The sequence below is a fragment of the Lissotriton helveticus genome, chromosome 3_1 (genome assembly GCF_964261635.1).
Source record: "Lissotriton helveticus chromosome 3_1, aLisHel1.1, whole genome shotgun sequence".
Lineage (NCBI taxonomy): Eukaryota > Metazoa > Chordata > Amphibia > Caudata > Salamandridae > Lissotriton > Lissotriton helveticus.
This window is the reverse complement of record NC_136061.1, coordinates 1,737,430,443-1,737,456,086: the sequence shown is the minus strand read 5'-3', so window position 1 is coordinate 1,737,456,086 and position 25,644 is coordinate 1,737,430,443.

The window sequence follows — 25,644 nt, the reverse complement described above, 5'->3', positions numbered from 1 at the left end:
ATATATATATATATATGCAGCACACCCAATCCAGAAACCCTCGAACTCCAACATACACCGGAGCGCTTCAAGGCGAGGAAAGAGGAGCTGACCCAAAGAATGCAGTGAGCAAATTACATTTTATTCGTGGAAGCTCGCCCTGCCAGCATTATATATATATATATCCACACAGAGTCACCTGGAGTGAGGAGGCCCACACAGACGGTTTCACATAGCCACTTCTTTAATGGAACACCACCATTAAAGAAGTGGCTATGTGAAACCGTCTGTGTGGGCCTCCTCCCTCCAGGTGACTCTGTGTGTGTGTGCGTATATATATATATATATATATATATATATATATATATATATATATATATATATATATATATACATATATAGTGGCACCAGGAGGGTTGCGAAGGTGGCTCAAATCAATTTCGGGTGCAGCCCGCGGCACGCTTGGAGGCCCCATTCACTATTGCCCTCACCCACAGCTTACCTGCCTGTTTTAATCCAAAAGTGCACCTGAGGAGCCTGCCACTCTGCCAGCTGCCTGGTTGAGAGCAACTGTCAATAGTAGGCGGTTGTGGAGAGTGTGCCACCAGCATTTTGTGGAAGCAGCTCAGCTTGGTCCGGGTACGACTTGCGAGCTTGCCTGGAAGTCCCCTCTCACCTAGAGATCCAGCTGGACCCAGCTGGAGACTAGAGGCACCAAGGTTCCAGCGCCCAGTCTATAGATCTTGCTCCGGCTGGAATTGAAGCTGAAGATTAAAGGACCAGTACAAGCACAACACACCAGTTGGTCATTTAATGACTGGAAAAGAGTGCCGACATACAAAGCGGTAAGCAAGTATACTTACCACTATAGTAAGCTACGTGCACCTAAACCGAAAGACCACAGCTCCGAAACACTCCAAACTCTTGACAATAAGTAATCAGAGCTCCCTTTTACACCTATTACAGTGCAATTTTGCAATTGAAAACCATGAGGTCAGGGAAGATCAGGAGCAAATTAGCACAGTCGCAAAAAAAGAAGTCATCCACTGAAAGAAAAACTGCGGGCACTCATGCGAAGGGGAAGGAAGCCAAAGTCACAAAACACCAAGGAAAATCAAACCCGCAACCCAAGGAAGGACTATTAATTGATCTTTCAAGCCAAGTGGACCCAACCCGAAGGCATGTAATGCACTCGAACCAACCTAAAATCTATACAAAATTTGCGTTCCTAAAGAATGCAGGAGCAGTAATGACAATATGATGGGCCTACAAAAACCACTACTGTCAATTAGACCAATTAAGCGTGAATCGTCTCCTGAATCTACTCGCCGTGACTTCCAGTATCCAGTATCCTGTGCATTAGTCTCTCTATCAAGTTCTCCCACAAAGGGGGAAAACAGTGTTCTGAGAAACTCTTTACAGTATTTAATACCAGCAGAGTCTAAGATAGTGTCTCATCAACCTGGCTACGAGGTCCTAAATGAGCGCATCCCTTGCTCCTAGGCAAGCAGAGGTATGCAGGGCTTCATTTCACAAAATAAAATGTCTATGATAAGTCCTACAACCCCCAGTAGCACCCACAGAGATGCCTAACAGCAAGCCAAAATCAGGCTTCCAGCAAGAGAACACAATACCACCAGCATCTTCAGAGATTCAAGAAGAAAAATATTGCAAGCCACTCTCATATTTAGAAACCCAGGAATGGGACGAGATTATCGAAGTTTACATGCAGGACCCTCACAAATCACAAACTGCAATTTTGAATTTGACAGGAGGGAAACAAATCCAACTGAAGCACAAAAAACACCCACCTTTCTTGCCTGGCAATTCCTCACGAGTATGGTCCAGCTATCAGCTGATGCATTACAACTGTAGTCCAATAAGATGGATATCCAAATCTCGTTATTGAACACTATGGCAGTGTACGTAACAGGGATTGACGGAGAGACCAGAGAGCTAAATTCCCTCATAAGAAGGGCGCAGGACAATACCTCCTTCGCTCAAATAGAGTGCTCCTGCTCTAAAATCGTTGACAAACTGACATTAGTCCCTATGTTAAATTATCTATTAACAAACGTGAAACAAAGCACACAATCTGAGAGGCCTGCCAATCGAACAACAAAACTAGATAACTCTTGCAGTCTCAATCTCATGGTGGATAACTCCAGTGGCTCGAGCGATCAAATGGCCAACTTAAGTGCGCAACCAGTATCTAAAACGAACTCCCAAAAGGAACACGAGATAGAAGGGCTGCCAATATCTGGACCTCCCAATGTGGGGGAAGGTGGTCTAGAACCAAAAAAAGGTAATGCCAAATACGGACACGCAAAAAAAAAGAAAGGTATCATACATTACCAGTACAGCAAGCAACCGCTTCCAAGTTTATGACAAATCAAACAGAGGTATTAGTCAACCAAAAAATGTTGTCCCCAACAGCTGTAGTCTTAAGGGATAGAAAAAGCTTATGGGTTGAGAGATCTCTGACCCTGCCCTCAGGCTAGGTCGCCCCCACGCCGCTGCTGCCTGCTGCTGCCCACTGCCTGCCTCAGCGCTCGCTCTCTCCTCCTGCCGCTTCTCCCGCCCTCTCGCACTTTCCCGCCGCTGCCTCCCTGTGGCCCCGCCCCCTCCAAGCCCATTCGCCGCTCTGCGCCTGCCACCCAGCTGCTCCTCCCTCCCGGTTTCCCTCTTAAGGGGACCGCGTGGCGACGCAGGGAACGACCTCTGACCCTGCCCCCAGGCCAGGTCGCCCCCACGCCGCTGCTGCCTGCTGCTGCCCACTGCCTGCCTCAGCGCTGATCCAGCGCTCGCTCTCTCCCCCTGCCGGTCCTCCTGCCCTCCCGCACTTTCTGGCCACTGCCTCCCTGCGGCCCCGCCCCCTCCAAGCCCATTCACCGCCCCACTCCCGCCACCCAGCTGCTCCCCTCTCCCAATCTCCCTCTTATGGAGACCGCCCGCAGCGGGCGCGCCTTTGACGCGCCAAAGGCAAGCCCATCTACGCCCGTCTGCGCCTGGACCGCGCCCAGCGCCAGGACCCCTGGCCCTCAACGTTACCGACTGACTTACGACACCGCCACCCTTCACGCACTCAACACCGGCCGTAACCCCGCCTGCCACCGAGCCAGCCCGAAACGCACCCACGGACCCTTCTCCTGCCAAGTCTGCAAATTCACCTGCCTCGGAACCTGCACCGCACCCGCCAGGCAAGGCACCAGCAACAATCACCTCAAGTGCATCCTGCTCAACACCCGCTCCGTCCACAGGCACGCCGTCGAACTCTGGAACCTCCTCGACACAACATCACCAGACGTCGCCTTCCACACAGAAACATGGATGAACGCCTCCTCAGCCCCCGACATCGCCATTGCCATCCCGGAAGGCTACAAGATCACCCGGAGGGACCGCATCAACCAATCCAGAGGAGGCATCGCCATCGTCCACAGAAACACCATCCGCATCACGACCAACTCCGAAGACACCCTCACCGCCGCCGAGCACCTTCACTTCCAAATACACTCCGACCCCAAGACCACCCTCAGAGGCACTCTCATCTACAGACCCCCCGGGACAACGGACACAATTCAGGGAGGCCATCGCAGACTTCATCAGCCCGCACGCCCTCACCTCCTCAGACTACATCCTCCTAGGGGACCTCAACTTCCACCTGAAAAACAACAACGACAACTACACCACCACCCTGCTGGACAACCTCGCCAACCTCAGACTCAAGCAATTGGTGAACACCCCCACCTGCTACGCCAGCCACACGCTTGACCCCGTCTTCTCCTCCAGCAAGCACATCTCCTTCAGCCACTTGACGAGACTACACTGGACAGATCACAGCTACGTCCATTTCAACTTCAGGAGAACCACGACCCACCACCACCCGCAACAGGCTCCCCGAAGAAGCTGGAGCAAGATAACTGCCGACCAGCTCACCACCTCCCTTAGCCAGAACCCGCCCACCTACACGATGGACCCCAACGAAGCAGCCCACAATCTCACACAGTGGCTCACCAAGTGCGCCAATGACCTTGCACCGCTGAAGAAACCTCCCAGCAGACCCGGCAGCAAGAAAGCCTCATGGTTCGCCAACGACCTCAAAAACTCCAAGCAATACTGCCGTACCCTCGAGAAAGCCTGGCGCCACGACCAGTCAACAGAAAACATGACAGCCCTCAAGAACGCCATCTGCAAACACCACCAGCTGATCCGAACCACCAAAAGGACAACATTCAAAGAACGACTAGACAACAACACCCACAACAGCAAGGAACTCTTCAGCATCGTTAAAGAGCTCTCCAACCCCAGCGCCTGCAACAATGATATCGAACCCTCGGAAGACCTCTGCGACTCACTCGCCTCGTTCTTCCACCGCAAGATCGCCAACATACACAACAGCTTCGGCGCACAGACCACGCACCCAACCACCGAACCAGCGCCCCCCACCACCACCCTCGGCACCTGGACCCCGGTCAGCACCAAAGACACCACCCACATGATGAACACCATCCACTCCGGCTCCCCAACCGACCCCTGTCCACACCACATCTTTAACAAAGCCGACTCCATCATCGCACCCCAACTCTGGGACATCATTAACAGCTCCTTTGCATCCGCCACCTTCCCGGAGAGCTGGAAACATGCCGAGCTCAGCGCCCTCCTGAAGAAACCCACCGTGGACCCCACGGACCTCAAGAACTTCCGCCCCATCTCGCTCCTACCTTTTCCTGCCAAAGTCATCGAGAAGACAGTCAACAAACAACTCTCCGCCTTCCTCGAGACAAACGGATCCCTCGACCCCTCGCAGTCCGGTTTCCGAGCAAACCACAGCACCGAGACCGCCCTCATCGCAGCCACCGACGGCATCAGGTCCCTGCTCGACAACGGGGAAACAGCTGCCCTCATCCTCCTGGACCTCTCAGCAGCCTTCGACACCGTATGCCACCACACACTAATAGTAGATAAATGATTCCCGCGTGGTGCCTTGAGGCATAAGATTTTACGGGCCAGTCGACGGGTTATCCGAGTTCGGACTACGGGAACTTGGCGGGGGGTTAGGTCTACTCCTGCCTCGCTCTCACTTATGGGGTTTTGCAGAAGCTGATGTGTGGGAGACGGGTGTGTGCCCCCGCTTCTGGGTGCAGTGTCTGTTAGCCCCGTGTGTCTCTATTGTCGAATAATTTTTGGTGATTGTATCCTTTGGTTGAGATATGGGTGGATGGTACATAAGGGGGTTGACATGGAGGTTTCTCATGTGTGCCCCCATGTTTGCTTTGTTTCTGAGCTAGAGTAGGCGGATACATAGGCGTGATTTGGAACGCGCACTGAGACCACAAGATTTGATGTATATGTGGTGTGACTACTCGGAGGTATGTAATTTATCTTGCCATCCCCATTTTTTCTGTGACTTTGTTGACACGGTTTTGACACTCCTTGTTTATATACTTTGTAATCCCCCATAGATACATAATTGCCTGAGCAGACGTAGTGCAGACCCCTCCATTGGTGGGGGTGGGTCCATCTAAGACTTCTACCAGCCGGGCTGTACGCTTTAGGTACTTACAGAGCCTTATTATGTTTTATTTTTATTTTAGGTTAATTGTACGCATTGTATTGTGTGTTTGAGTGAAGGGATTGGTGATTTTTTCACACGCCATGTCTATGTCCCATTTTCTGCACATAGCTGGATGACTAGTGCATTTACACGTGGTGTTCTTTCTGTGCACACGCTTAGATGTGGTATATTCTTTTTGCACCACCTAGGGTTATAAGGTCTCCTGTTGGGGCTTGTACACCCCCTTTGGTCTGGTCCTTGACTTTTTTAATGTTTCCTTTGGCACTGCATTTTCACAGATGGGTGAGAGGTTGTGTATCAGCAGTTGTATTATATTGTATATATTGGTGTAGTATTATAAACTGTGTCCTTGTTACCGTTTTAGTACCCATGTCCTGATGAAGCCTAAGATATCTGGCTGAAACGCGACTGGGACTGCGTCAACACCTTGCCCTTAAGGAGTCCCCATAGAACTTTAACTAAATTTGAGTTTTTCCTTTTGCACCTTAATAAGTATATGTTGTGTAGAGAAGTTAAGTCTCAGGCGCACAGTGTGGGACTACCTATTTGCAATGTATTTCACTCGAAGCTAGGAGTGGATACGGTCATAAGTTGTGTATTTCTCTTTTAGGGTACATTTTTTTCGATAGTTTGTAGCACTTGTTTAGTTTATGTATGTGATTTGTATATATTGTATATGCTGTAATGTTGTATATATACTGTGTTTGTTTATTTTTTTCTCACTGAGCCACTCGTGCTGTTCCCGTATATGTCTATATGAATTAGTGCATACAAATGTCATTAATAATTTGCAGGCAACAAGATAATTGATAATTTCTTGTTTGTAATTAAAAATTTGATTCATCCCTTGAGTACCCCTTGTTCTACTTTTTCATCCTTGGATGTCCCCTGCTCAGGTACGGGAGGGTTATGTGGGCAGAACCCCTAACCATTTTTTCTAGTACCACACACTAATACACCGCCTCAGCAACACCGGAATCCAAGGGAAGGCCCTGGAGTGGATCATCTCGTTCCTCTCCGGAAGAACCCAGAGAGTCCGCCTCCCCCCCCTTCCGATCCGCGGCCACCGAAGTCATCTGCGGCGTTCCTCAAGGATCCTCGCTCAGCCCCACCCTCTTCAACCTCTACATGATCCCCCTCGCAGCCATCCCACGCCAACACAACCTAAACGTCATCTCCTACGCTGACGACACCCAGCTAATCCTCTCCCTCACCAACGACCCTGCCACCGCCAGAGCCAGCCTCAAGGATGGAATAAAAGACATTGCGGAATGGATGAAGCTCAGTCGTCTGAAACTGAACTCAGACAAGACGGAAGTCCTCATCCTGGGACCATCCCCCTCTGCCTGGGATGACTCCTGGTGGCCCCCTGCACTGGGCACCGCCCTCAAGCCCACAGACCATGCACGCAACCTGGGCTTCATCCTGGACTTCTCCCTCATGATGAACAAACAAGTCAACACCGTCTCGTCATCTTGTTTCAACACCCTGCGCATGCTCCGAAAGATCTTCCGGTGGATCCCCACCGAAACCAGGAAGAAGGTCACCCAGGCCCTCGTCACCAGCCGACTGGACTACGGGAACACCCTCTACGCTGGAACCACAGCCAAACTACAGAAAAGACTCCAGCGCATACAGAACGCTTCTGCACGACTCATCCTGGACATCCCCCGTCACAGCCACATCTCTGCCCATCTGAGAGACCTGCACTGGCTCCCCGTCAGCAAGAGGATCATGTTCAGACTCCTCACCCACACACACAAGGCTCTCCACGACATGGTCCCCAAATACCTCAACAGCCGCCTCACATTCTACCCACCCGCCAGCTCCATTCCACCAGCCTCGCCCCCGCCACCGTCCCTCGAATTGCCACCGCCGGAGGAAGATCCTTCACCTACCTGGCGGCCAAGATGTGGAACTCCCTCCCCAACCACCTACGGCTGACCCAGGACCATCTCTCCTTCAGGAAACAACTCAAGACCTGGCTATTCGAGCAGTAGCGCCCCCCCCCCTCCCAGCACCTTGAGACCCTAGCGGGTGAGTAGCGCGCTCTACAAATATGTTGATTGATTGATTTATTGCGTAAAAATCAGTAACAACATCTCTATGCACACTGAAAAATCATCAATTACAAAGCCGCTTGTGGACCCAGTGTAGGTATATTCCATCAGCATTCAACCCATTATATGCCTCAGAGACTCTGTGAACGTTACAGTGCCTAACTTGAGCCCACAAGATAACACCCCCAAGATACTAGACAATGTTAAATCAAGTTCCATCTTGGAAAGTATTCGGATGGAAACAATGATCGATCCGAACAACAGCTCAGTTTTAATTCTGATCCCGGAATATGTATCTAGAGGCAGACACCACGTCCTAAACAGGGGAAGTATTCTTAGACTGTTGGCAGCTATTCCACATCGAAGTAATATACAAAAGACCTGGCCGCAATACAATTTGAGAATTAAGATGCAGCACCGGTAGGAGAAGTAACTAGGCCACATGGTCTTCAAGTGACATCGCAAAAAAAAATCCTTGTGGAAGGTCCTGCACTTAAAAAATGGAGAATAAAGGTTATCCCCAGACAAGCAATAGGATACCCTCTGCCCCTACTACTACACGGAAAACGGGCTAACAGATACATGGAAGGTACCTTGGTACTAAAGGGAGCAAAGGGCTCCACAGACACAGTGTGTTTTCAAAATAAATTTCATGGAGTCTTAGAACGGGCTGCCCGGGAAAAGAAAGAATTAGGGATATAGTCAGGACAGTAATATTTACTCCTATTGCATCATGACAAAATCCAGCTCGAGTGAATCAAAAAGGGCTTAACACCAGATCGCTGAGTATGTGCTCTTGCAACATAAATGGCCTAAACTCCAAACCAGCTGATCCGGGGCTGTACACGTATTTAGCGTTTCTCGATATCATTTTCCTCCAGGAAACGTGGATAGTGGAAACAGTTTTTTTACAAGGATACATCGGCTTCCACAGACCAGCTAAAAAACAAGCAAAACATGGGCTTCCCACAGGAGGGTTGGCAACATTTATCTTGATTGTTAGTGGAGCTTCAGGAACATCTCTAGACTCTTAAAGCCTCAGGAAAGAATGCGACCAAATATACCATAAACATCAAATGACAGATGTCATTTAAATCAATACTTACTTTCACCCTAAAAACAAACTTGATGGTAGTAAAAAGCTAGTGCACAAACTAACAAGACTGTGGGTGACTGAGAGTATGACCCACTTTATAATATCTGGGGATTTCAATATATACTTAATGGGCTTTTCGGTGAGTGATCTATTAATCACCCAATCTGAACTTTGTGAAATACCGGATCAGGGCAGTAACACATTAGGGAAATGGATGAAAACTGGTTACCAACTTCTGGATGATCTTGAACATCTATCGCTTAGGGCCCTAAATGGTAGGTTCCAAACAGATAACCCGCCTAATGCTGCATTTCATTCAAATAATACTAGTATGTGTTTTGACTACACATTTGTCTCCCTGACTATATTTCAACACATCTGCTCATTCCAAATCAAGGATAGATCCAGTAGTGACCATCTTCCACGAGAAGTTACTTTATCCCCAAATATTACCCATTCAATTCATATAAGGAAGATAACAGATAAAACATATTTAGTAAATTGTAGATGCATTAAGTCCACTACGGCCGGGCTTTCCCAATTGCATGAAACTTTAATGGATACGCTCTAGGAAAACACAAGCAACGAAAGTACAGCTGTAAACATGTGGAAAAGACTTACGGGAATACTTTGTGAAAAGCACTTCAAACGAATTAAATCGAAAGGCGATAACAAATCATATAAAGATGTCTCCACTATAAAATATGACATCAGATTTCGGGAATATAAATCTTGAATAAACAAAGCACTTAGGACACTAAGGAGAAAGCTGGGAGGCCTAACAGCCTTTGCTGCACTGAAGTCAAACAAAAAAATCAATCAAAAAGCTAAAATGGAGTATCCAAAGAGATAAAGACAACGATTTATGGGCCAAACTTCACTCCAATATAAAATGTAAAAATGGCACTAGATTCTGGACCACAGTAAACCAAGTCTTGAACCCAGACAATAGAGGAGTAAATTCTTATATCACAGAGGCTTCTTGGGTCCAAAACTTAACTACCTACTTTAATGAACCATCAGAAGAACATTCACAGACTAAGCTGCAGGTAATTCTATCAAACAGGTGGGGTAAGGGCGTGTCGGAGTCAAACATAGAAACAAAAAAAAACAGATACTGAAAGAATGGAAGGAGGGAGCCCCGAGCCCAAATTGCGTACCCCCACTGTCTTCAAATATAAGCCAGACTTTAGGGCCAATACTCTGGCACCAATATTTACTGAAGTTAGGAGCACCCAAATTATTCCTGCGTCCTGGAAGGGGTCGATCATATCTCCCATATTTAAAGGAGGGAACAGATCCCTCCCGGCAAACTATCAGCTTATAACATTAATGGATGTTGATGCTAAATATTTTGCCAGAACTGTCCTGGAAGAGCTGACATCATGGTCCTCCAAATATAACATAATTCCATACAACCAGACTGGGTTCATAAAATCCACTGGCACGATAACAAACATCCTGGCAATGTCTTTACTTATGGACACTGGCCGCGCATCCAAATCTCCATAATACTTCTGCTATATTGACTTCAAATCAGACTTCAATTGTGTAAACTGTGAGAAACTGTGGCAGAATTTCGCAAATTGGGGTATATAACATAATCTCTTACACATGCTGTTAATGCTACAAAGTGGCACATGGGTTCAAATCAAAATAGGGGCAGGCACACATCGTTCTAGAGAATTCAAAGCACCCGAGGATTAAAACAAGGCTGTGTTCTGGCACCAACCCATTTTAATCTTTTTTTGCGAACCTGACAGAAGCATTACAATCGTGTAACCCCCATGCCCCGAAATTAAGGACAAAACCAATATGAAGCTTCTTATATGCTGACGACTTATTATTGGTGAGTAACACTAGGGTGGGTCTTCAAAGACTTCTCGACACAATGACAACTTATTCTCGAACAAATGACCTGCAGATCAACTACGGCAAAACGAAAACCATGTGTTATAACGTTACAAAAACACAAACATGGGTGCGGTTTATGGGTAAAGAACAGCTGAAAAATGTAGTCGAATATAAATGCCTTAGATAATTATTGACAACAAAGGGAACTTTCTTGCTCAGGAGACAATCAAAATGAAAGGCTTTGTTCTAGCTGCAGCATTTATAAACTTGAAGAAAAAGGTAGCTGGGCCTGTCTTGACCCCATTAATGGAAGTTGTAAGAGCAAAACTCCTTGCAACAATCTCATATGGAATCGAGGCTTTAGGAGGGCTGGATGCAATCACTCTGGATAATGCGTCTCCCAAGCCTACAGAATATTATTCTCCTTGCCAAGTTACACCTACCCGGCTCAGATGAGGCTAGAATATGGACTGGTCAAGCAGTCCCTAGCCAGACGCTTAAAATAAATAATTTGCTGGAACAAAATCAGGAAAGCTGAATCGAACACACTGAACCACATGTTGTGGGACGAAGTACAGCATCGTCACATATCACCGAGAGCAGAGAGTATCTACAAGATCACTTGCTCTTACAGGTCTCGACAGCTTTGGGAAATGTCAATTGATCTACAGGCCTTAAAGTGTTTGGTATAGAAGTCTCTAAAAATTCAATCAGCTACAGAAGACATAGCCACATTAGCACAAAGGGCACATGGGTGGATGACAATAAATAATTATGTCCGTTGCACCACAAGATTACTTCACCGCTGATTACCCAGTTTTTATAAAGCAGCAGTTTTTAAGATACCGGCTGGGGTTACCAGTCAACAAACACATGGCACCTTGGCTACACAGTAATCTACCTGTCACTTGTCGTTTGGGGAGTAATAAAGAGGACATGCTGCATTTGGTTTTCTCCTGTAATACAGTAATGGCAGAAAGAAAACTACTGTTAACGAAAGCTTTCTACCAAAGAGGAATACGAACAAGAAGACGGGCAATCCTAGCCTGTTTTGATCCAGGGGACACTCAGGTAAACTGCTGTTTTGTCAAGTTTCTGCAATAAGAGGAGTAATATAATGCTCCCCAAAATACTATTAGTGGCAGGCCTTTTGTCTTTTATTGAAATGAACTGTAATACTTCCCTTTAATGGTCTTTCAGCCTTAAAACTGCGACCTTCACTGGCCTCTTATTATTAGATACAAAATATATACCAGTGTCTAAGAAGTAGAGAAAGAAGGGAAATACTCAACACAGCCCATGATTCATAAAGATAACATATAGTTTATATATATGGATTCTCATCACTCACCATGCCTGGTGATTAGCTTCATCATTTGGGTATCCTTTTGTAAAAACTGACATTCTTGCTCCATAGATATCAGAGCTCTAGGATGTCAAAAGGTATGGTTACCAAGATGAGCAGAATGTAAATAATGGAGTGTATGGGACAAATATGACAGTGCAGTGCAAACGTGAAGTGATAAAATAAAATTGATGAGTAGACAAACTGTGAATTTTATTAATGTCTGCCACGATCAAAAGTTAAAAACAATGTAAAGGACCAGTTTTAACAAATAGCCGTCCTAGACAGAAGTGGTCCACCTGGCTAATCACCAGGCATATATATTATATTAGCATATATTTTGTATTTACATGTTAGTTTGGGGCTACATATTCCAGTTAGTCTTTAAATTTTGGCTTCCGACCCTATTTAAACTTTTTTGTGTGTTTTGCTCTTATTATTAGAATCATTTATACTGGCACTGAAGATTTTTACCATTTTAATTTTAATTATGTTTCACAATGAATTTGTGTTTGATCGTGTAAATGCCGATGTTACTATTGAATGGTTATATTAACTTTCAGGCTGTCAGATGCGGACCGGTCGTTTATTGGTAGAAATGCAAATTGGAATGTGTTCGTGCAATAACATCCTTAACTGTAATTTTGCGACTATCTGATTTCCTTTGTCCAATCCTATTTAAAAACAAAAAAGAAAAAAAATTGTGGGGAATTGAAAGATTTTACCAATGATTTTTAAACATGCCATGTAAACTTGTATTATTTTGTATATTTCTTGCAATGGTTTTACGTAAACACGCAAGTGGTCAAATAAAGTTATATGTTGTAGGGGAAAATAAATTGTCACATAAGACTTGTTGCTTGATTAAAAGGATATTTAATAAGAGCTACAGAGTTAAGCTGATGTTCCCATAAAAGCTAACAGGAAAACTGATCTGGCAAACAGCATACACGGAATACAAGTGACGCAAGAATCTAAATGGAACATTAACATTAAAGGGAAAGGCCCTACACAGGTGATAAGTGAATACAACATTATACTTAAACGTTGGGTATTAAGGGAGACCTTCCCCTTCTCTCTTCTCCCTTCTCCCTTCTCTCATCTCTCCTCTTTACTCTCTCCTTTCTTCTCTGTCTCTCTGCTTGGTTACTTCCTACCTGTTATCCCTTACTTTAAACAAAGCCCTTGCTTTCTAGCTGTCTGTCAGGTGACACCCCACCTTGATGATGGATCTCCTTGAGCCTGGAATATTTATGGATGAAACTGGCAAAATCGCCTCATCTTTTTCGAAATACCGTGAGCAGCTGTAGATCAATCAGCTCACTCCGAGAGAGTGAAGGTCCTGCCCTCTGCAACGAAAAACAAATCAGCTGAAAAGAAAAATGAACTTCATGAAATATATATAAAGGCCAGCCTCGGCCTCAGAATGCAGGGGAGTGCTGAGCACAGACCGGTTTGTACCTGAAAAAGGTCAGTGATGGATGTTGATGGATGACAAACTGTGGGAGGGCAGGCCAGGCGATATGCAAAGACTCTGTTTATGCACCGTGGAGTCCGAATGTAAAAGGACATTGCTTATGCCCTCATCAATTATAAAACATGTTAATATTCATTATGATTAATTTCGTTTCACACGTTTCCCATTTTCAAACTTCCTTTGTCTTTGACTTCACTATTTTGGGCACATTCCTTCCTTAGGCTTTTACATGTGTTTTATTGCCTCCAACTTAGACAAGAAGAAGGGATCTTAGAAGACATGATGTGCAGTGTGCAGCTCCATTACATAATGGGGGGGAATTGTATAATAGCTTACATTTTCTTACTTTTACACAGCAGGGCTATTAAACGTTGTCTGGACATTTTGTTATTCATTTCGTACATTTCTTATTTTTTGATAGTTTCTCCTCCTACCCCATTATGGTTTGTGACGTGGTTGATGCCTGTTCCACATGCCTCATAAACGTCTTCTGCTTCAAGCATGCAGCTATACTCTCTCCTATGTTAATGGATGCCTGTCCTGAGGGGTTCTGACCCCAGGTTATCACTGAGTGAGGTACAGTCAAGGGAGCATGCTAACTAGAATGCACCTGCCTCAAAATACCTTTGTGGACTTCGTTCCAGTGAAGGTGACCACTGCAGCTATTTGCAAGGTGAATGAAGTCACCCAAACACCAAAAAAAGTAGTAGTAAGGTACAAATTGCACTCCTTGAAAGAAAGCAAGAGGATACACTGTAGGACTTCGGAAAGGATTGGGATGGGGAGCCTCCAATAGCATTCTAGTAGTTAGTCCAAAGATCCTTGCTCCAACTGTTTGCTCCAAAACATGTGTTTAGAACCGAAAGGTGGAAGACTCTCCTACCAGCTGTGGAAATTCTCGCCATCTGTCTGTTGGAAGAATATTAGGAGAGGTATCACTCTCTTTTACTATAATCTCAGAAGTCCAAGGACCAGGCCACAAACTGATACAAGTCCACGGGTGCCCACGCACGGAGAGAGAGACAAAAGCTTGGCTCAGAGGATGACTTTCAATAGATCGCAGCGAGGTAGCTGCTCTGCTACTTACGAAACCCTGACCCAGAATCAGGTATTTCCTAAACATTCTTAGATGGTCCCTTAGCATACCGCTGCTGGGTATAGAAGTTTGATGCTGGTTGAAGAAGCAGTGTGGGCCAGTGAATGGGCAGGACCAGGACATGAATAGCCTGCTCACCAGAGAGAACCTGAACCACAATGACTTTGTGGGCCTGGTTGGGAATCAGTTTCAAGAGATCTGAAGCAAATCAGATACATCATAACTGAGAGGCAGCCTGCAGCATCATATAGCCGAGTTCTCCACCAGCCTCTATAACAACCCTTGGGCTGATTTTTCCTTGTAAACGTTCTTCGTGTGATGATGCATTCTGATGTACCCTTTTGACACAAGGCTCTTTTGACTTATGCAGCAGACTTGTTCTCCCCTGACTATTTACTGTAGGCGGTTTTACATTTTTTCCTCATCATTTTATAAATATTTCTCATTTCACCTTGCTAGATCAGGGCTCTAGGCCCCGGGTGAAATAGTTGTTACTCAGGCGAAATCTCAGGAAATTCGAAAATTTCGCCTTACAAAGGTTTGCATTACATGAATTTTCCATCAACATGAAATTTTCAGAGATTTTGCAGGTGTAACAAAAATGTCATCCTGACCATATGGACACCATGCTGTGCTGGTCACAAATGACAGTCTACCATTTTATCCGCTTTTTACTAAAAAGTGTTGCCATTTTCCTCAACCTTTCGGGGGCTTTTTCCCAGACATCACTCATCCCTTGATCCTTTTACCCTGCTGCCAATACTGTCTCTCCTATTTTCATTTAGCACCATCAGCCTCTATAAGTGAAGGCCATGCCAAAAGAGAATTTAGTCCTTAGTCTACATACGAGAAACAACCAATACAACACAGTCATTACAACACACTACCGTTACAATGTAGTTGTTACAATGCAACTGCCTTTACATCACATGCCATTACAATGCATGCCATTACTACGCATGTCCCTACAACGCATGCCAGTACAACAAATACTATTACAGCGCATGCCGTTACAACGCATTATAAGGTAAACAATGGGGATTTTTTCGTTTTAGGGTAGGTATGGGTTTTGGGGTACATGGGATAGTTTTGTTTTTACCCCTACACTATCTAACACCTACCCTAATGTTGCACTCACTGGAGTGGGGATAGTCATTTTTACCCCTACTCTATCCAACACTTACTCTACTGTTGCACTCACTGGAGTGGGGATAGTAATGTTTACCCCTACACTATCCAACACTCACCCCACTGTTGCCCCAAAAGTATTATGCATTGTACTGGTATGCGTTGTAATGGTATGTGTTGTAATGCTATGCGTTGTAATGGTAGTTTCTAAAAATGCGTTATAATGGCATGCGTTGTAAAATCATGCGTTGCAAAGGTAGTTGCGATGTAAAAACTGCATTGTAAAGGCAAGCATTGTAATTGTTTGTGATGTAACGTCATATATTCTCCACGGTATGCAACCTTTACAACGCAACTTTTACCACGCAGTGCTGTTACAACGCATGTATTACAACGAAAACCATTACAACGCATTACACTGGGGGGCGCTCTAGGATAAGGAATAGTTTTAATTTACTATCCAACACCTTCCCTAGTGTCCACGGGGACTGGAGTTGGAATAGTAAATTAAACTATTCACTATCCAGCACCCCCAAGTGTAATGCGTTGTAATGGTTTTCGTTGTAATACTTGCGTTGTAACAGCATGCGTGGTAATAGCATGCGTTGTAACGTCATACATCCATTCTCCACATACCTCCCCATTACATTCCTCATTCCTGAGCCGTCTTGCTTTTCTTCCCTGATTTTTTCATCTCGTGTCATCCAGGAGCATCAGCCTTTAGTCATGACGAAATCGAATTCAGTCCGTAGAATACATTTAAGCCTCTGTCTTCGAATTCAACTAGTTATGACTCTCTCGGATAGGTACAGCATTTTGGTGCAAACCCAGGTTTACTGACGTAGTTAATCAGAGTTTGCATCAAAATCCATGGATGGACGAATGGAAACGCCCATGCTCTACTCATGTAACGCCTCTCTGATGCAAAGTAACATAAATCAGGCATTTTGTTGCTTAGTAAATCTCGAAATACATTTTATGTTGGGTCTGTGACTAAAACGTCAGGCAACCTCAATGCAAAATGTTAGTAAATGTGGGTCCAAGTCATGTGATGTAATAACACCTAAGGGTGTTGCAGTAATTAGAATTGTTGAATCCTTGAAATATGACATCCTATTTTTCAGCTGAGAGTTTATACCCAGGTGTGTCTGTTGTCTTGTGGCATTCACAGCCAGATGAATGAGACCAGACTTACGGTGGTTTTGAACGTTGACGTGGGACGCTGGGTGAAGGATAAAGGTGCGTGGCGATATTTCTGGTTGACAAGCAGCAGCACACCGCAACAGGCTCTGGTTTGGAGGTAAATAACACATATTTATAAGCTGTGCATCTTGTCAGTGTTTCTATCAAATGAAAAAAAGCTCTGATTGGCACATGCATTAATTTAATGACACAGTGGTCCCCTGATCTCAGCGCGGCCTGTCACTGCTAGGCCTGACTGACTGGATTCGCAAGACCCTACTGGGCTACGGCACACCGGAACACTTGTAGCTTTAGCACCAGAGCCATTTTCGGTAGCTCATCAGTCAGCTCACAGGCTCTGTGCTAGGAAAAACTCAGATTACCCCTTCCCTCTGCGTCATATTTCTCTTCTCTCTCTGGGAACTCTAAGCCCAAATGTGAATGTTCTTCCCTGCCATAAATGATGCAGTGGATAACCTACGTCACTTTTTTCTTGGCTCCAGGATTACCTGTTAACCCTTTCCACTCTCAGCTGAACCCCAGGCCATTGGAATGCATGACATTCATGAAACTGTCGTTTTGATATGCAAGTCAAACAGCGGTAGATTTACTAACCTTGGGCCCACCCCTTTCCACCTTAAGTTACTGCAATGACCGAGGAAGGAATGTAGGTCCCTTAGGCACCTCCACCTAACAGTTTGAGGCCTCAGAATACTTTTGATCAGAATCATGCCTTAAAATCTAAATCCAGTATTTGTAAAGCGAGAGCTACTCACCCGTAGGGGTCTCAAGGGGCTGAGGGCCCTCGGGGAGATTGAGTGAGCTATTGTCCGAATCAAATGGAGCTGAGCTGAGCTGCTGGCGGTGCCTGGAATTCAACCGTGGGCCCTGCGTTCTGAAGTCAGCTGCCCTGGCCGCTGCGTCACACTTTTCTACTGCTGTACAATCCAGACCCCAACCATAGTCCCATCGACGTATTGTTTAGCTACCACAGCCAGTGCTTAATTTGAGCCAGTGGTTCCGGTGCTCGGCACCGGCACTTAATTGTCAACACCGTTCTTATGACAGTCTGCCACATGATGGCACGAGTGCTCTTCTAATTTAGTGATGAGCAGAACAACAGTTGTTTATTAATAAAATATACAGAAAAAATTACTAATACCTGCCTCCCCAGCCATTCCTTCAGCTTTGGGGACCTGGAATAATATTAACTGTTGCACTTGCAATCGAGAGAGATGGTTAGTAGCTGTTTTGGTACAGTCGTTGGCAGCGATGACGGTCAATGGGTGGTGCAACCTGCAGTAGCCTCCTGGTCAGGACCCGAGCACTTATTATTTTACAAATTAAGCACTGACGAAAGCACGCTACTACCACTAATAGCAGCTTTTCCTATGAGCACTACTTTTCTTTACCAGAGCATCCATGTGTCTTATGATCTATATGTGTAAAATATTAAAAAGGAAAATACTCTAACATCGAGTTTGGGGTCCTCTTCTAAAAGTTTATTGTCACACCTCAACTGAGTACAGCACAACAAACCCCACCACTCATCATCCTATTTTCATGTGAGAGTGCCGTGCAACACTAATGTTTATGCTAGTCTCACCATGGATGTCTTTCAAAATGTACATTCAAATATAGTAATAACATGCATAAAGTAATGTTTGAAAGCCTTGAAAAAGCCCTGGGCCTGTGCAACACAAAGGGCGAAACGTGTTGACTGTCTAGACGACTATGATTATTCACCACATGAAAAAATAAACAATTGATGTTCAATCTATCAATGTAATGTTCCTGATGTATATAGTAATTTATTTTACTCTAATTTATCAAGGAGAAGAAAATTGTGAAGCTAAAAGAAGGGTGAAACCATTCTTATTCTAAAGTATTATGTTCCTGGTATAACTCCTCTCAAATGCATTTTTACACCATTCCAAAACAAAGGAGTAACCTATTATTGAAGCACAGAACAAGGCACAAGAGCTGCATGGCCTCCTTCTTTAGAATCAGAACATCAAAACCAGACTTAAAAATAGCTTTTTATTTTATAAAGAACCGCTCACTCTGGCTGTGGCTATGGCAGCACCTATCGGTGTGAGGGGGAAGCTTGCCTTGGCGTGCCTACTTTGTATCTATGGGAAGCTTCAACTGCTCTTTTCCTAGAGCTGTTCTGTGTGCTTGTGATCCAAGCTTGCACTGCTGCTTCCCAAGTGTGTGAGGGATTCCTAGAATCAGGTGCGGACCTATCAGGGGTCCAGCCATGCAGTGGCCCCTGGGTCCAAGGGTTGGAAGGGGCCAGCCTATCCTGAACTGTTTGCAGTTATTTAAGAGGCCACACGCTCACAATTTTCTAAAACATGGTGGGCCCGATTCATGGAACTAACTTAAGACAAAATCCTAAACTTACTACCATTTTGGTACTCACAGAAGGCACTTACTCATTTTGGTATTCACAGAAGGCACTTACTCATTTCGGTATTCACAGAAGGCACTTACTCATTTCGGTATTCATAGAAGTCATTTAGGAGTCCTAAAGTTAGGAGTCCTAACTTTACTACTCCTAAACTGAGAAAAATCCTAACTTACAGACTTTCAGTATTTACAGAAGGCATTTAGGATACCTAAAGTTAGGACTCCTAACAATACTGGGCCCAATTCACAGAAGGCATTTAGGAGTCCTAAAGTTAGGAGTCCTAACTATACTACTCCTTAACTGAGAAAAATCCTAACTTTAAGGCTTTCTGTATTCACAGAAGGCATTTAGGAGTCCAAAAGTTAGGACTCCTAACTTTAGGACTCCTAAACTGAGAAAAATCCTAACTTACAGACTTTCGGTATTTACAGAAGGCATTTAGGAGTCCTAAAGTTAGGACTACTAACAATACTGGGCCCAATTCACAGAAGGCATTTAGGAGTCCTAAAGTTAGGAGTCCTAACTATACTACTCCTTAACTGAGAAAAATCCTAACTTTAAGACTTTCTGGATTCACAGAAGGCATTTAGGAGTCCAAAAGTTAGGAGTCCTAACTTTAGGACTCCTAAATGCCTTCTGTGAATACCGAAAGTCTTAAAGTTAGGATTTTTCTCAGTTTAGGTGTAGTAAAGTTAGAACTCCTAACTTTAGGACTCCTAAATGCCATCTGTGAATACCGAAAGTCTTAAAGTTAGGATTTTTCTCAGTTTAGGAGTAGTAAAGTTAGGAGTCCTAACTGTAGGACTCCTAAATGACTTCTGTGAATACTGAAATGAGTAAATGCCTTCTGTGAATACCGAAATGAGTTAGTGCCTTCTGTGAATACCAAAATGGTAGTGAGTTTAGGATCTTGTCTTAAGTTAGTTCTGTGAATCGGGCCCACATCCTGCCTTTGTACCTGGCTCTGAGTTTAATCTTTGAGGAATTTAGGTGGGCTAGGGAGGATTAAGTGGGTATGGGATGAATTGAAAGGAGATGGAGAAGAGTTGGTAAATGGTAAAATAAGAGGGTGAATGAAAGAAAGGGGAGGGAAATGGAAAAAGTTGACAGAAGACGAAAAGGGCTAAATGATGAGAGAGGACTAGCAAAAGAGATAAGTGAAGAGGAAGAGAGAGAAAGAGTTCAGAAATAAAAATGTTAGGGTAGAATGAGAATAGGACTCGTGAAAAACAGGAGGGAAGAGGAATGACAGAGGAAAGTGATTGGTAAGAGACAGTAAAAGGAAGGAAATAAATACATTAAGAGATGGATAGGGAGAGGGAATTGAGAAGGAAAGACTGGTAGAATAAAGAATTTGGAGATCTGTAGTCCAGTACACAGCTACAATTAGCACAGCAGGCTCTCACTGTAGACCCAATGTGTATGTATTATTTTATTCCAGAGTTTAGAGGAGCAGGGGGCTTAGTTTCCTTGCTTGCATTGCATTAGGACCCGCAACATTGAAGCTACTCCTCCCCCTTGGAATGCTGTGGGAGGTGGTGGGGGTTGAGGCTCAGAGAAATGCTCCTAACATGGTGCAGAGTGTTGCAGCACTTAAGCATGTACTGTTATGGGGAATGTGCATGCCAATTTATTAATGTATTTGGGTACATCAAACTCTGGATATTGTGGTTCGATTACTTGAAGGAGCCAAAATTGAGGATGGTTGTCAAATCTTCTTTTCTAGAAGACATTGGCGTTCCAAAGGCTGGCCCACTGAACAGAGACTGCACGTGATGGAGTCTTTTTGAGTGGAGGCACAGAAAGTAAAGGGGTAAAGCTTGAGAGCAAATGCCAAGCTTGAATGTAGGTATGGAGCCTTTGATGAAGAAAGAGTGGTCCAGTTCCATGAATACATCCCTGAGCTGTGCACATTGATTTAAGTGGACTTCAAGTGGTTCCTCGCAGCCTGTGAATGGAGATGCAATCAGATTTGGAAAGTTCAGCCGCTGTCTGGTGGATGCATTTTGTATTCTCTGTTTTTACACAGGAGTCAGAGGGATTTTCTAAGTTATATTCCATTGAGGTGGTCCAGATGAGAAAGGACTGGAGAGAGATCAGCTTGTGCCTTCTATGGATTCTATGGAATCCCAAGGTATGGGAACATATGACAGTACTATCAAAGCATTTGGAACCACAGTTATGTACTAATTTGGAAGCACAGTAATTTGCTAATTACATAAAACAAGGATTGGAATCCATTCTTTGGTTCCTGACGTGACTAGAGTGTGGTGGTGGAGGTCCTAGCTTCTGAGGCCAAATGTTTTAGGAGTGATGATTCATCTAGTTGCCACATGTGGGAATCTCTGTTGTTGAGGTGTTGAGCTTGAGGTGGCTGGCAGAAATTATTACATTCAGTGTTGTTCATGGGTGCAAGATGTGCCCACCTGGTTTTCATAAAAACTGTGATAATCTCTAGGGTGGGCGGTGAACTCCACTCTCCAGGCTGAGTATGCAGAGTTTTGCCCAGTCCACGCAGAGCGCGGAGTTGCAAAAAACTCAGAGAAGCAGTGCAGAGTGGAGTTTTTCCTCTTGCATGGCGAGAGTGAGAAAAATCCTACACTAGACCACGTCTCGGCGAGAATTCTTAATGCGGGCGGCAGACCATCTGCTCGAGCGGCAGTAAGAGGCAGCACCCTCTTGTGCTGCACGTGGTACGGTTCACGCTGTAAAACTTTACAGCATAAGACAAATTCCCAGCGCTAAAAATCAGCGCTAAAAATCAGCGCCAGCAGCGGGACCTACCCCACTCCACTGCTTGCTGAATTCTGCAGAGTACGGCTGAGTTTATCCAACACTTTGAGAACTCTGCGAACCCCAACCAGGCCCAGTAATCACTGTTCCTCATATATTTCAGGGCTAAAGATGGTACATTAATCTGCCAATCCTAATGAATCCTGGCGGAGAAGAAGCTGTTTTCTGACGAGTGTGGGGCAAAACTCTGCCCAGTTTCCAAAACATAGTGTTTAAAATATATTATTTGCAACTCTGCAGGGGCAGGGAGACAACCAAAGGGCACAATGCCCCCTTATTGTTTTTTAAATCATTTTTGCTCTGAAGGGCAGGCCCCCACAGGGTAGTACCGGGTTTTGAGGGGAAAATATATCTTCTTACCACTTCAGCCAGTAAAAGGCATATGGTCAAAGAAATGGGTCCTCATCAAATTCTCGTCTGTAAAGCACCAGATGGGCACCAACTCTGTGGTGTAGTGGTCAGCTCTCCAGGTACCTGCAGGGAGAACTACTGTAAATGACCTCTGCATTCACACACACTTTCAACGAAAATTAAGGCTGGCAACTGACCACCAGTCCAGGGATGTGGAATGGAGATCTTCAATTATTGGGCATTCATCATCAAATGATCATGGCCTGCGGGCATTAGCCTGTTTTATTTCTTGATGTGAGCAAGGTGCATAAAAAAACTATAGTCCATGGTGGTGGCAAATGTCTTTTGCCCGGGCACATAGGTTCCTCTGATTTCTGACTCAGCTGAGGCGAAAGAGTGAGAAAACAGAATAACAACATTGTCAGCAAGCATTGGGGTTCCTGACCATTGGACATCCAACCAAGTGACCAGTTTCTTGTGAGAGATTGAAACAAAGGAGCCACTTCATGTCTGTCATATGAACATCATCCAATCATGGAGGAATGTGCAAAAGGTGTGATGGCAACAGCAGCATGAGATACTGACAGTGTCACAGGGAATGCACTGATGTTCAACAGCTTCAGAGGGGAACATCATTTGAAGATGAGGACCAGGTAGGTGGCTGAGGTACTGCACTTTGAGAAGCAAGCTTATCAAGTACTTACTCAAATCAAGCATTACACATGGGTCTCCTCCGAAGCTGACTGGAGTGCTTAGTGTGTGGGAGAGAGGTCAAACTCTGGAAGAACTACGGTGAAGACAGCAGAGTCATGGGACCATCTGTGACCTCCCCTTCACCACTCAACACAATTAGATGTATATGTGATGTGAGCAATGTGTCGGTTTTCAGACTAATACCCACCTGTGAATAACTCAACATTTGTTTGTTTAAGTTTGAGAGGAATGCTATGTCCCTGACAGCTAAAAATTGGCGGGCCAGTTCTCATTCACCTGCACGCATCAGGCACCCCATGTGCTAAGGTCCATAAGCAGCTGGTGAAAATAGGTAGAGTCCCATTTTCAAGAAGGCCTGGGGTACTTGAGAACTGCTCTGCTACGACCTCTGTGTGCTGAATGAGAGGCATGCTTTGATTGTTTGCGCAACCCCTGTCCTGGCACACAAAAGTGATATATTGAGCGTAAACAATCACTGTGGCAAGGTTATCAGTTGCGCCAACCTAACGTATTTCCATGTTAATCTCACATTATTTTACGGTACTTCAAAGGGAAAGGAGTGGCCAACTACACCCACAACTTCGTTAAGGATACAATCCCCAACTTAGATTAATTAGTAAAACCCCTGGGCAGCCCACTGTTCAAAATGTCAGCACATAATTCCATTGGTGTTTCTTTGCATTTTTTATTCAATCACGAGATTAGGTGATCTCAATACATTTTGTCGTCAATTTGGTAAATCCAGTAGCCAACACGTATTTCGTCATTAGATACTAAACCTCTGACTTAATCAGGGCAACAAAAATAAACCACAACGCTCGAATTACAATTCAAAACATGACTACACACTACATAATTCCCAGTTGCCAGATTCTATAATATAAGTAATGACCTCTAGTGGGTTAATCGGTTAGATCGTGTACTCTCCTGTGCTGTAGCAACTATCTGGTCCCAAGGCTAGTTATATAATGGATACAATTAGAAACAGAAGAACAAACACTCAATGTGAGAACTTAGACATGCGATCTTAGGTTTACCAGTTAGTCCAACAAAACCCGTGAGATAAGCATTAACCACATATGGCAAGGCAATAAGCATGCTGTGTCATCTGAAACACTAGTGTTATCTTATAACTCTTATATTCATCTTAGTGTCTAGATGTAATCATAGCATCTCACCTGTACTTTCATAAATCATACAAAATTATTGTTGTTGTCAATACACTACAGCCCCATGCTAATATTTCACATCCTAAAAACCAAATAAACTCAGGGGCTTAATTATTAGCCCATGTGTCACTTTTGCGCTGCCGGTGGATCACTTTTTGTGACGCACCAGCGGCGTAAAAAATGAGCCTTGTTGCACTGTATTTACAAAGTGACGCATCTAGGTAGATGCGTCACTTTGTAAACCCTTGCGCCACATTATACCTGCGCCAGGTATAATGTATGCATGGGGGGCATTCTGATGCAAGAAAGGGTTGTAGAAGTGACGCAGTGAAATCTATGAGATTTTACTGCGCCACTTCTAGGACACAAATGCGTCAATATCTTACGCATGCCTCATGGCAGGCATAAGACTGACGCAGGCACATTTCTCACAGGACTTGCCCATGTGTAATGACCCATTGCTGGAGTTGCTTCACTTTTGTGACACACTCCAGCAATGCGTAATTTTTGCGCCTACAGATACGTCAGAAATACTAACGTATCTGTAACTCCTTGTGACATGATGTGTAATACTGTAAGTATGACGCATCATTGGTGTCGCAAGGAGGGTGCAGTGAAAAGTGACGCATCGCCGTTTTCACACAGTGGTGCATCACTTTTCATGAATGTGGCCCTCAATTCCTTGCGGTGAGATGTTGTGAGCAAGGAGAAACTGCAGTAGTGAGGACAGGGAGTTTGATCGGAATTTGACTGATATAAGACATAGATTTCCTAATCGTGGATACAGCAAGGATGGGGTTGCACGAGCAGGTAATAGGGGGCAATGCCTTAAACGTGTGAACAGGCTTAGCGACATGCTTAGGGAGAAAAATGTTAAGACAAGAGATAAGATGAGACTTGTACATCTGATCACTAATTATCACTCTTTCTCCCATACGATTTATAGTATACTCAATAAACATTGGTCTTTACTGGTGGCAGATAAGGCTCTCCCACCCTTTATTAAGGACAGACCCAGCATCACATACAGAAAAGGGAAAACATTACACTCCGTTTCTTAGACAAGATTCCGTCAGATGGGAGTGCCCATAAGGACGTGGACATTGAATCAGACATGTCGCATTTCCGTAATTCAATGGACTATGAAACTACACAGTAATTTGTTTTAGAAAGCCTATAAAAGAAGCACATAAACTGCTTAAGTACTGCCAGCTACTCACTTAAATGCAGACAAAAATTGTATTTTCTCCGACCCTGAACATAGACGTTTTAAGGCATAGGCAAAGTGGGCTATTGCTCAGGGCACCCACCTTCCAAGGGCCCCTTGGAAACGGAACTTTCTCTCTATTTGGTCTCTGTCTATTCTATTTCTCCATCTGAAACTCTCCCCCTTTTTTCCTACCCTTACCTGC